Here is a 9,014-nt window from a genome sequence, read left to right on the forward strand (position 1 = left end):
GTTAGATCAGTTTTTACGCCAGTTAGAGGACAAAGTTCCCAAAGAATAGTCGATTTAGCATTACTTAGAATTGCCATGCTTGATTATAAGGAAAGAATGCGATTGCTTCTTGGATAATAATTTTTTTGGATGTCTATAATTGAACGTACAATCAGCCAAATTTGAAAGTAAATTTAACACAAATGGATGCCGAATCCATTGAATCCGAACTGCTTGATTTGACAGAATGATCACGAGTTGTAACTTGAAAATTTCCAATTCCCCACCAGGCGGAAAATAGAAAACGAGTCTCTTAAAACATTCACAACAAGTCACGAACCTGATAAAATTACAAATATCTTGAAAAAACCCCATCTTGAACAAAATCTTCTCAAGTAATCGCAAGGAATAAAGAAAATGACGAAAGCGTTTTCCTCATCTAGCACTTTCAACTTTACAGCTAAAGCACACGTAAATATGAGGAAAAAGCTTAAGTCCCTGAAAAACTGTTCAAAATATGCAACAAACTTCCCAAATCTGTGCGAGAAAGACAATGGATACAAAATCAATACGCTGGCATAGAAGATTTCATCTAATCTTATGCCTTGCCCAAAAACTCTATTATTTACACCAAAAGCTTCCTCACTGAATGATTTATCTATATTAAATGATCCTCTGCCGAAATATGCTAAATAATTTATAACAACGCGAGAATTGCCATTATCTACCGAGCCAAGGCAAGGAAAAAATATGAAGGAAGGAAACCATCAAATATGAAAAGGTCGTTCAAAGAAAGTCTCTGGAGTGAACCGCACAACAGAATGATTTGGAAAACTCCGCGCCAATTTTCCATATTATGGATATTTGCCATAATTTTTTTAAGTATTTGCAAATTACAAAATAATATTAGGGTTTTATGGATTTTTCCTCAACGCAACTGCGTGTTTAACATCGCTTTTCGTCATTAGGTATTTGAATCAGTAGTATTTTTTTAATTATACAAATAGCAATTATGTTAAGTGCATTTCAATACATATCAGCGCCTATTTAAACTAAATCAAAAATAGCTAAATATTTAAACCTGCAGGAACAAAGACTTCTAGAGTAATAGGGTATGAATGCACACAACTAAATTATGTGCACGAAATTCAAACAAATGTGTTTAGTTTTAGTGTTTGTTTGTTTCGTATACCGCATAGTGGATGAGCATGAGGTGTAACGACAATGGAGCAACATTTTGAATAGAGAAAGATACACGTTTTGGCGCAGAGAGGAATAAATTTCATTTTGTATATTCATGTGGATGCGGCAGAACAATAAATGATAGACAACAGACAATCTTTGGTCATACCGCAACGAGGAATTCTCATGTTGTTTAGGCTTTATTAAAATCGTATTTGATTGGGTTCTGATTAGCTGAAATTTTAAATTTATTTATTAAGTCGTTTTGACGAAGGCAGACGGTTTCTTTGTAAAATATTTATTTTTCTTTAATGATTGTTCCTCAAAGGCATTCTTTAATTAATAATTAGGAAAGAAGCCATCCAGTAGCAGCTTTGATGGTGAATTTTGGAGTTGGTAGTCAAGCGAACCTCGCAAATTAACAAGCAAACGTGCCAAAAGCGATTGATTTTGTCTACACGAAGCAAGTTCTTTGAGTTTAATAGGTAAAATTAAAATGAGTCAATGGGATGGCCGTAAAAAATGTTATTAAAACAGCATTAACACCATACTTCAAATAAACACATTTTCTAAAATCAGCAGGAAAATACCCGCATTAATGGAACATTGTGAAATGTGTGTTGTGAAAATGAGCGGTCATTAGTTTAGCTGAAACAAACATCAACTCTACTAAATGCAAACAATGAAATATGCTATTAACCGCGCTAACTGTTAATTTAATTAATAAAATATACACGAACCATGGAGAATGTGTGCAAATTTTCATTTTTGCTCAGAAAAGATATCTCAATTCGAAATTAGCCTCTTAACGTATACAGTAATGTAACAAGACACTCTCTAGGTTTGTCTGAGAACGACTAATATACATTTTTTTTAGTTTTCACATTGAAAACTTGTCTATTTGTCTTCCAGACAAGCCTGCTGATATTAATGGGTTGGGGTGTGCTTTTAATAAAACAAATAAACATGTTTGCTATTAATTCCGTTAGCTCATGCAAGAGCTGAGCAAGATTAATTGAACCTTTTTGAGAGACTAAACAGTTAGCCATTAAAAGCTAGATGATAAATGGTCAATATACTGAAAATAAGTGCGTTATCATTGAGGTGACAAATGCGCTGCCTGGAAAATAATCTTCGATTCTTCCATCTGTCTACTACTATTCTATCTATTCTCCACTAACTTTGATAAAATTGAAAGCTGCCATTATTTTAATGTTTCTTTATTGAACATCTGCTGTTTCCCCGCTTGTTTCCCCGACCCTATGCTGGTTTTACTTATGTCGACAAAAATGCTCCATTCTTTAAAACCAAGCAAGATGGAAGGCCTTTTATAATGCTCTTGAAAAAGCAACGCTGTTCTGGAAGTTCAAACAACACATTTTGTTCCGACTAAAAGCTTTTCTATAGTATTTTATTGGCTATTTAATACTGAAGAAAATCATCGCAAGCCAATATTATTTGTTATTAATTGAAAACCAACCTGTAATTGTACGTGTGTTAATGTAATTAATCTGCAGTGGGAGCAAACTTGTAGATAGCAATATCAATCGCAAAACACAGCCTTAATGTAAAAACAGCAAAGCTTAGCTCTAAAAATACACCCTAAAAGTAGACGCCAGTGTGATCAATATTCGTTATAGTCACCCTAAAGTTTGCTTTCTCCTTTTAGACTTCAAAAATATTTGCTCACGTTCTGATAACTTACACTCTTGACCAGCTCTCACGATTCTCTTGGAAAAATACAGTTTTGTAGCAAAGTCTTTGGCGAAGCTATTCATTTCAGGGCTCGGGAGTATTTAAAAAAAATATTATAAAACTAAAATATTTTGAAATTAGAAAACCTAACGAGTTTTCAAATGGTTTTATTGTTTAAAATAAAATAATGTAGGAGTGTCGTAGTGATCATTAAAGCATAGTCAATTGAAGACATAAATTAATATTAAAAGTCAAACTGTAATTGTATAAACCAACTGATTTAAATCATAGCCACATATGCCAATTAGAAAACATGGGTTCCATTGATTACTCAACTTTCCCTCAAGTTCCCACAAGTCGTATTTTCTCACATCACTGTTCTATTTATAAGCAACAAAGTTTGAGACTTAATCTGTTGATATTACGATTCAAAGTCAAAGTTTCTGTTGCTTTAGAAAATTCACCGACTTTGGAAACTACGCCATTTCGCCAAAGTTTCCCAATTAAATCTCCCTATTTAGTTCAAGTATAAGTACTGACAAAGTATCTGAGTAACTTCATTAAGCTAATTTCGATTCATCGTCTACAAAAATAGTGGTATTTTGCACCTTTTGCTGCCTTTTCAACCAGGTTTAAATGGTAATTTTCTCAGGCCACTAAAGCTTTTTATTGTAAAAACTAAAATTGGGTTAAGCCAGTAAAGCAGATTTCCTGTACCAGCCAATAGCAGTTTTGGTCCAGTTTGAAAAGTTTAATTAAACTTCAATAGATTGTAAACGACTAGTCGATAACGGACCGCATAGTTTAAAACTACTGTTTCCAAATAAGTTACTGGACCTCGGAAAAGTTTGGGTTGGAAAAACAAAGAACAAGAGAATAGTAAAGCGGGTTACGAATAATTAACTCTGTTAATGGTTAAGGAATAAATGGACGCTTTTTGTTTCATACAAACCGATTGGGTTCAGTGGTTTGCTCAGTTTCATAGCTCTAAAGCTAATTCAGTTTGCTTCAAACCTCATTAAATGTCCGAACCCAATTTGCAAATTCTATGATTAGTCAAATTACTGGACACGTTCTAATCAAATCAAAGTGCGCTGGCTGTAGGAGATTTGAAAAGTCGCTCGCTTTCCAGTCACGTCTTGAAAAAGGTTCGAAAGTTAGATAATCCAGCTTTTTTGTTGCCTTACGTCACCTGAATTCTTCCTGATTCGATTTTTTCCCGCCGCTGCCTTCAACGAGTTATTTGTGAAATGATAGAATTTTCATATTCCGTGGTCGCTGGGAAAACGAGAAATAACCCGAACGTGTTTTATAATATTACATTAAGGATGCAAATCTGCCAGCATTGAAATACATTCTTCGGCAGTATGATTATTGAATCGGAATTCAAATACCCTATATTTGTGTATCATGCCCTCGGTTTGCTGAAGAATTTCTACATTTCACTTCAAATCACTCCGTAGAGTGTTGATTTAACGCCACAAATTCCCCAAAAAAAAACCCGGGAGCACTACATGGAAAATGCATTGTATTTAATTTAATCTGCGAGCTTTTTTTAAAAGCGCTGGCTAAATCGAACTCTGGGGAATCTGTCTACCTTAGTTAGTGCCATTTTTTTTGCTTAATCCCGCAATGTTGCAAACAATTCCGTGTAATTAACACGCTAATCGTAACGGGCCCTTGTTGGTCGGTATTTCCACAGCACGCAAACTATTTTATTTTCGTCTACAGATGGACGCAATTCTGCTAATTTTGTCTAATATTCCATCAAACATTTTAATGGCACTTTGAAGAACATTGCGCTGAGTTTCATTCGACCGAACTGGCAGCGTAAGTCGTAGAAACGCGAGTTTCAGCCATTAGAACCATCAAACTCGTATGGTTTGCGCCATAAAACAGCAACAATTGAAAATTTACTTCATGAAAGACAATTTTGCCGGCTGGCAATAAACGGAACTGTGCATTACTCGAGCAACTACGATTAAGGATATACTCTGGGGCATCGCTTCGTTACCAAACTTTATATAATACCCTCTAAAGCACGTTAACTTATCAGAAAAGGCTTTAGAAAGGAAATTAGGAAACCTTCAAAAGAAACGAATGGAGGGGTCTTTAGGGAATCACTTTGCAAAAGTTTAAAAATATCTTTGAATAGACGCATTTTTCCAATGAAATAATATACTTCTGAATCCAAGAGGACAAGGAGACTCAACTGAAAGTGCTATCAAGCAGAATAGAAGACTTTTCTGATTTAAGTAAGTACACATCTCTCTCAATCAAAGAGCTAATAGGCTAGAAACTAGGCCTGTAGGTGAATGCGATTATACTTATACTCGGACTATATTTTCAACATGCCCGTTTTTCTTGTTGTGAGAGAAAGTTTTCTGATAAAAATACATAATTCGGCTATAAAAACGATCGTTTTAAACCGGAAGACTATAAAACAGCATGTCGAACATAAAGAACAAAACCTTTATACCAACTTGTTCCCGCCTAATCTCGCAGTCTTCGAATACGAATTCTCTATTATAATAATGGACCACTTGTGGATGTCACAACTTCCAGCAATGGAAAGAAAAGGGCACGTAAGACAAACCCGAGGGAATACTACATCAAACCGACAAAAACACTTGGGGACTAAGGTTATGCGTTATCCTTCCTTAGATACGCATCCAATATATCCATAAAAATGAAAAGGGAATCGTCCCTTCTTGCTTAGGAAAGGACAATTTTGGTAATGGAACGGCAAGGGAATAGGCGTTGTAAATTGTGCTCATCTAACGCTCCAAACAATTACTGTTGGCAGTTGCATTATTATGCTGAAGAAAAAATGCGTCCACTTTGTTAAGTTCCTCTAATGAACAGCTACAGGCGACGGTTGGATCTCTTGAGAACCAGATATGATAATGGGCGAACCCAGCTATTAGCCAAACGGCAAAGTTAAAGGCGTTTTCAGCTTAAACGTGGCTAAATTAGGCCTGAAATCTGACCAATTTGTTTTCCAGCTATCTTAATCTTTCACTCTCTTCTTTATTGGGTTTCGCTGTGAAAATGAGCCACTTGTGGACGTTCCAGCAAAGTGGAGCAGAAAGGTCAGAAAATCAAAGATTAGGGCGGATGGGATCGGATTTCTATCATTTCCACGAATAAGCGGCAATAATCAACCTTTAATATTGATGGAGCTGATCATTGAGAGAATTTTTATTAGGCTTTTTTCATTGGGGATAATCTTTTTTTGAAAAATTGAGAAACTGCTATTGAAATAACCATTACAGATAAAAATTATAAAAAATCGAGCTAAAGGTTTAAATCGAGCTAAAGGTTATTTGCCATCGACCCACATTTCAAATAAGACGCATTAAACCAAATTTTCACTGAAGCCATTATAAAAATATCATTTAAATAGGCATTTAAACAAGCAGATTTTCTACACGAACTAAAACGTGTCGGCCTCTATGGATAATTTTCCTGAACGTGTTTCCCTCCGGTTAACACGCAATTATCTAAAAACGTTTCCGTAATTAGTAAACAAAATGCGTATTTACATTTTTCGTGACCTGTTAGCTCTCTGGCTTCACATATTTGTTTCATTTGAAAAATGATACTATGTTAAATAAACTTGACGCCATCGCATGCCAAGCCCTAGATTTGAATTACGGTTTACTACATCAGTTGAAAATTCGCTGATAAAAGCTCCAGCTAGAACCACTTTCAATAACTGCTGAATAAATGTTTTTATCGGGGGCAGTTTAAAACAGTTTTTTCTCTTGAACAGTTGCAGTCTAGCGCTCTTCTATTTCAGCATTTCAACGGCAATAAAAGTTGGCAGACGTTCCTAAATAAGGGCAGAACTTTTAAATTGGTAGAAGCGGAGAGGAAATTGGGTTTGGCCGCGACAATTGTTCCAGTTGTGACAAATTTGAATCGACATTGTGTTGAAAAAACTGGTCAATATATGCAGTAAAGACTATTTGAAATGTTCTGTGTTTGGACAGATTGATTTTGTCGCTCAAGGTGAAAATACGGAGTTAAAAATGTGGAATTCCAGTATAACTATTATGGAACAAAGCCTTCACAATTCATTGCTTGAATAATACACGGTATTAAAAAACAGAACGAATCCACTGATTTGCATGGCAATTTCCTCAGTTGACATTGTAAATTATAGCAGTAAACGTAATTTCCATAGCAAATATCTGTTTAAATCGAACATGTTTTCTAAATCACATGTTGAGGCTTAAATATGAAACTCAGAGGAATTAGAGGTATACATATAATTATTATGTTTTATAATTCTTAAATTGTTGTTAAGAATATAAACAGAATCTTAGACATGAACGCAAAGCTAATGCGGATAAAGACAAAACCAGGGAATATGCAAGGGAGAAAAGAAAGAGCATCTAGCGTTTATATCGGACAGAGAATGTGAACTCTTCATATGCACAAATCAATGAGGTTTCTATTAGCGACTGTCTGTGTGTTGGCGTGAGAAAATCGAGCATTCAACATTTGGGTTCGCCTGTTGTTTTATTTGCAAATTGTCTCTCAACACGGTTTAAAATTCATTAATTTTTAATCTGCTATTGATGGAATTATTCGTTTTTCATTTCCCCCCATTTCAGAACAGCAAATTGAATAACCTCCCATTGTTTCCTTAGTTGGAAAAATTGTATTACTAACCTCGAGGTCATTTCCAATTTTTACTTCAAATTACATTTTTAAGCGCCCGATATCTGAATACAGAGAATAAATAAAAAGAAGCAATTTAGCTAAGTGCACTAAAGCAACCGCAGTTACTTTTAAACGTTCTCTAAATAAGTATTTTCATTAAATTCAACATTTAGAAACGAAGTGTGTCGGAAATTTAAATATACAGCAAATTATTTTATTATCATTCCTGCCGCTTTTGGCACAGAAAAATAATTACACTGAATGTTTTTCTTTGGTCCCAATTCGCTGAATAATTTCAGTGCCCAGCTTTGCATCTCTTTGCCCAAGAGACGCAACTTTGAAAGGAGCTCGAAACTCTTGCGGTTAGTAGATTAATTTGGTAGTGAAGATTGGGAGACCCAATCTTCCTATGAACTGTTTGCTTCGGAAAGTGTTTAAAAAAGTGATTTTTGGGTCAAAAAGTGCTAATAATTTATAAATAGTTATATTATTACATAACAAAATATGCTATTTTTGTTTCTTCGACTGTTTCTACGTTGATTATTTTGTTATTGCATTCTTTAAAAGTTGACAGCTGGGCATGAAAACCTAATTAAATTTCCGCAATTTAGCAAAATGTTCCTGGGCCGATTGCCGGAATTGGCATTGAAATAACTATAGAAGAGAATTCTCCGTAGATTTAACATCTACAGAATTTCAAATAGATTATAAATTTTCCCTGATAGAGTTTAAATTGGATTTGCCGTGGTAACATAATTACGTTCCATATTTTTCTTTCGCTCTTAGAAACTGTGTAAGTAACAAACCAATAAAATATACCAGAAATTATTTCTCCTTGACATATTTCTCCTGTCTATTAATTGTTCAACGGAATTTAAATATCTACTATTTCGACGTGAAATTGTACACATTTTCTTGGCGTGTGACAAAGTTTAAACTATTTATAGCAAACGAAATAAACCCCAGATTATAGATTGAAGCAAAGTGCAGCGCATTCTATTCTAGGTATATTATAAATTTAAAAGCCGAATTTGAAATTCAAATAAATCATCAATAAACCATCATGTACGAACGATGGGTAATGAAATAAGTTTGGGCTTTTCAGCAAGTTTTCTCAAAAGATCCCACAATCTCATTCGTTTTAATTTGCGGCGTTTTGTTGTCACGAGAACGAAATTTTGATTTATGTGTTCGAGACTCACCTTAATATCTTCCAATTAGGTCTGAGAGTCGGTGTTTAGATGAAAAATACCGACAAGGCGGGCAAGAGAGAGAAATATAACGGCTATAAAGAAAAACCGTACCGGGATTAACATTTTTTCGCCATAAAAACCTCTTTTTGAAATATAAGCGGTTTAACATCAGGAAAGGACATTTGCTAAACAGCCCCCACATTATAAATAAGAAAAAAGCGGATTGAAAAACGATCGGATATTTTCCGCGTTAATGGAACAAAAGAATTCAAGGATTTCCGACCGAGGATTTTT

The sequence above is a fragment of the Dendroctonus ponderosae genome, unplaced genomic scaffold (assembly GCF_020466585.1).
Source record: "Dendroctonus ponderosae isolate FM_Combo_2020 unplaced genomic scaffold, Dpon_F_20191213v2 Dpon_F_20191213_119, whole genome shotgun sequence".
Classification (NCBI taxonomy): domain Eukaryota; kingdom Metazoa; phylum Arthropoda; class Insecta; order Coleoptera; family Curculionidae; genus Dendroctonus; species Dendroctonus ponderosae.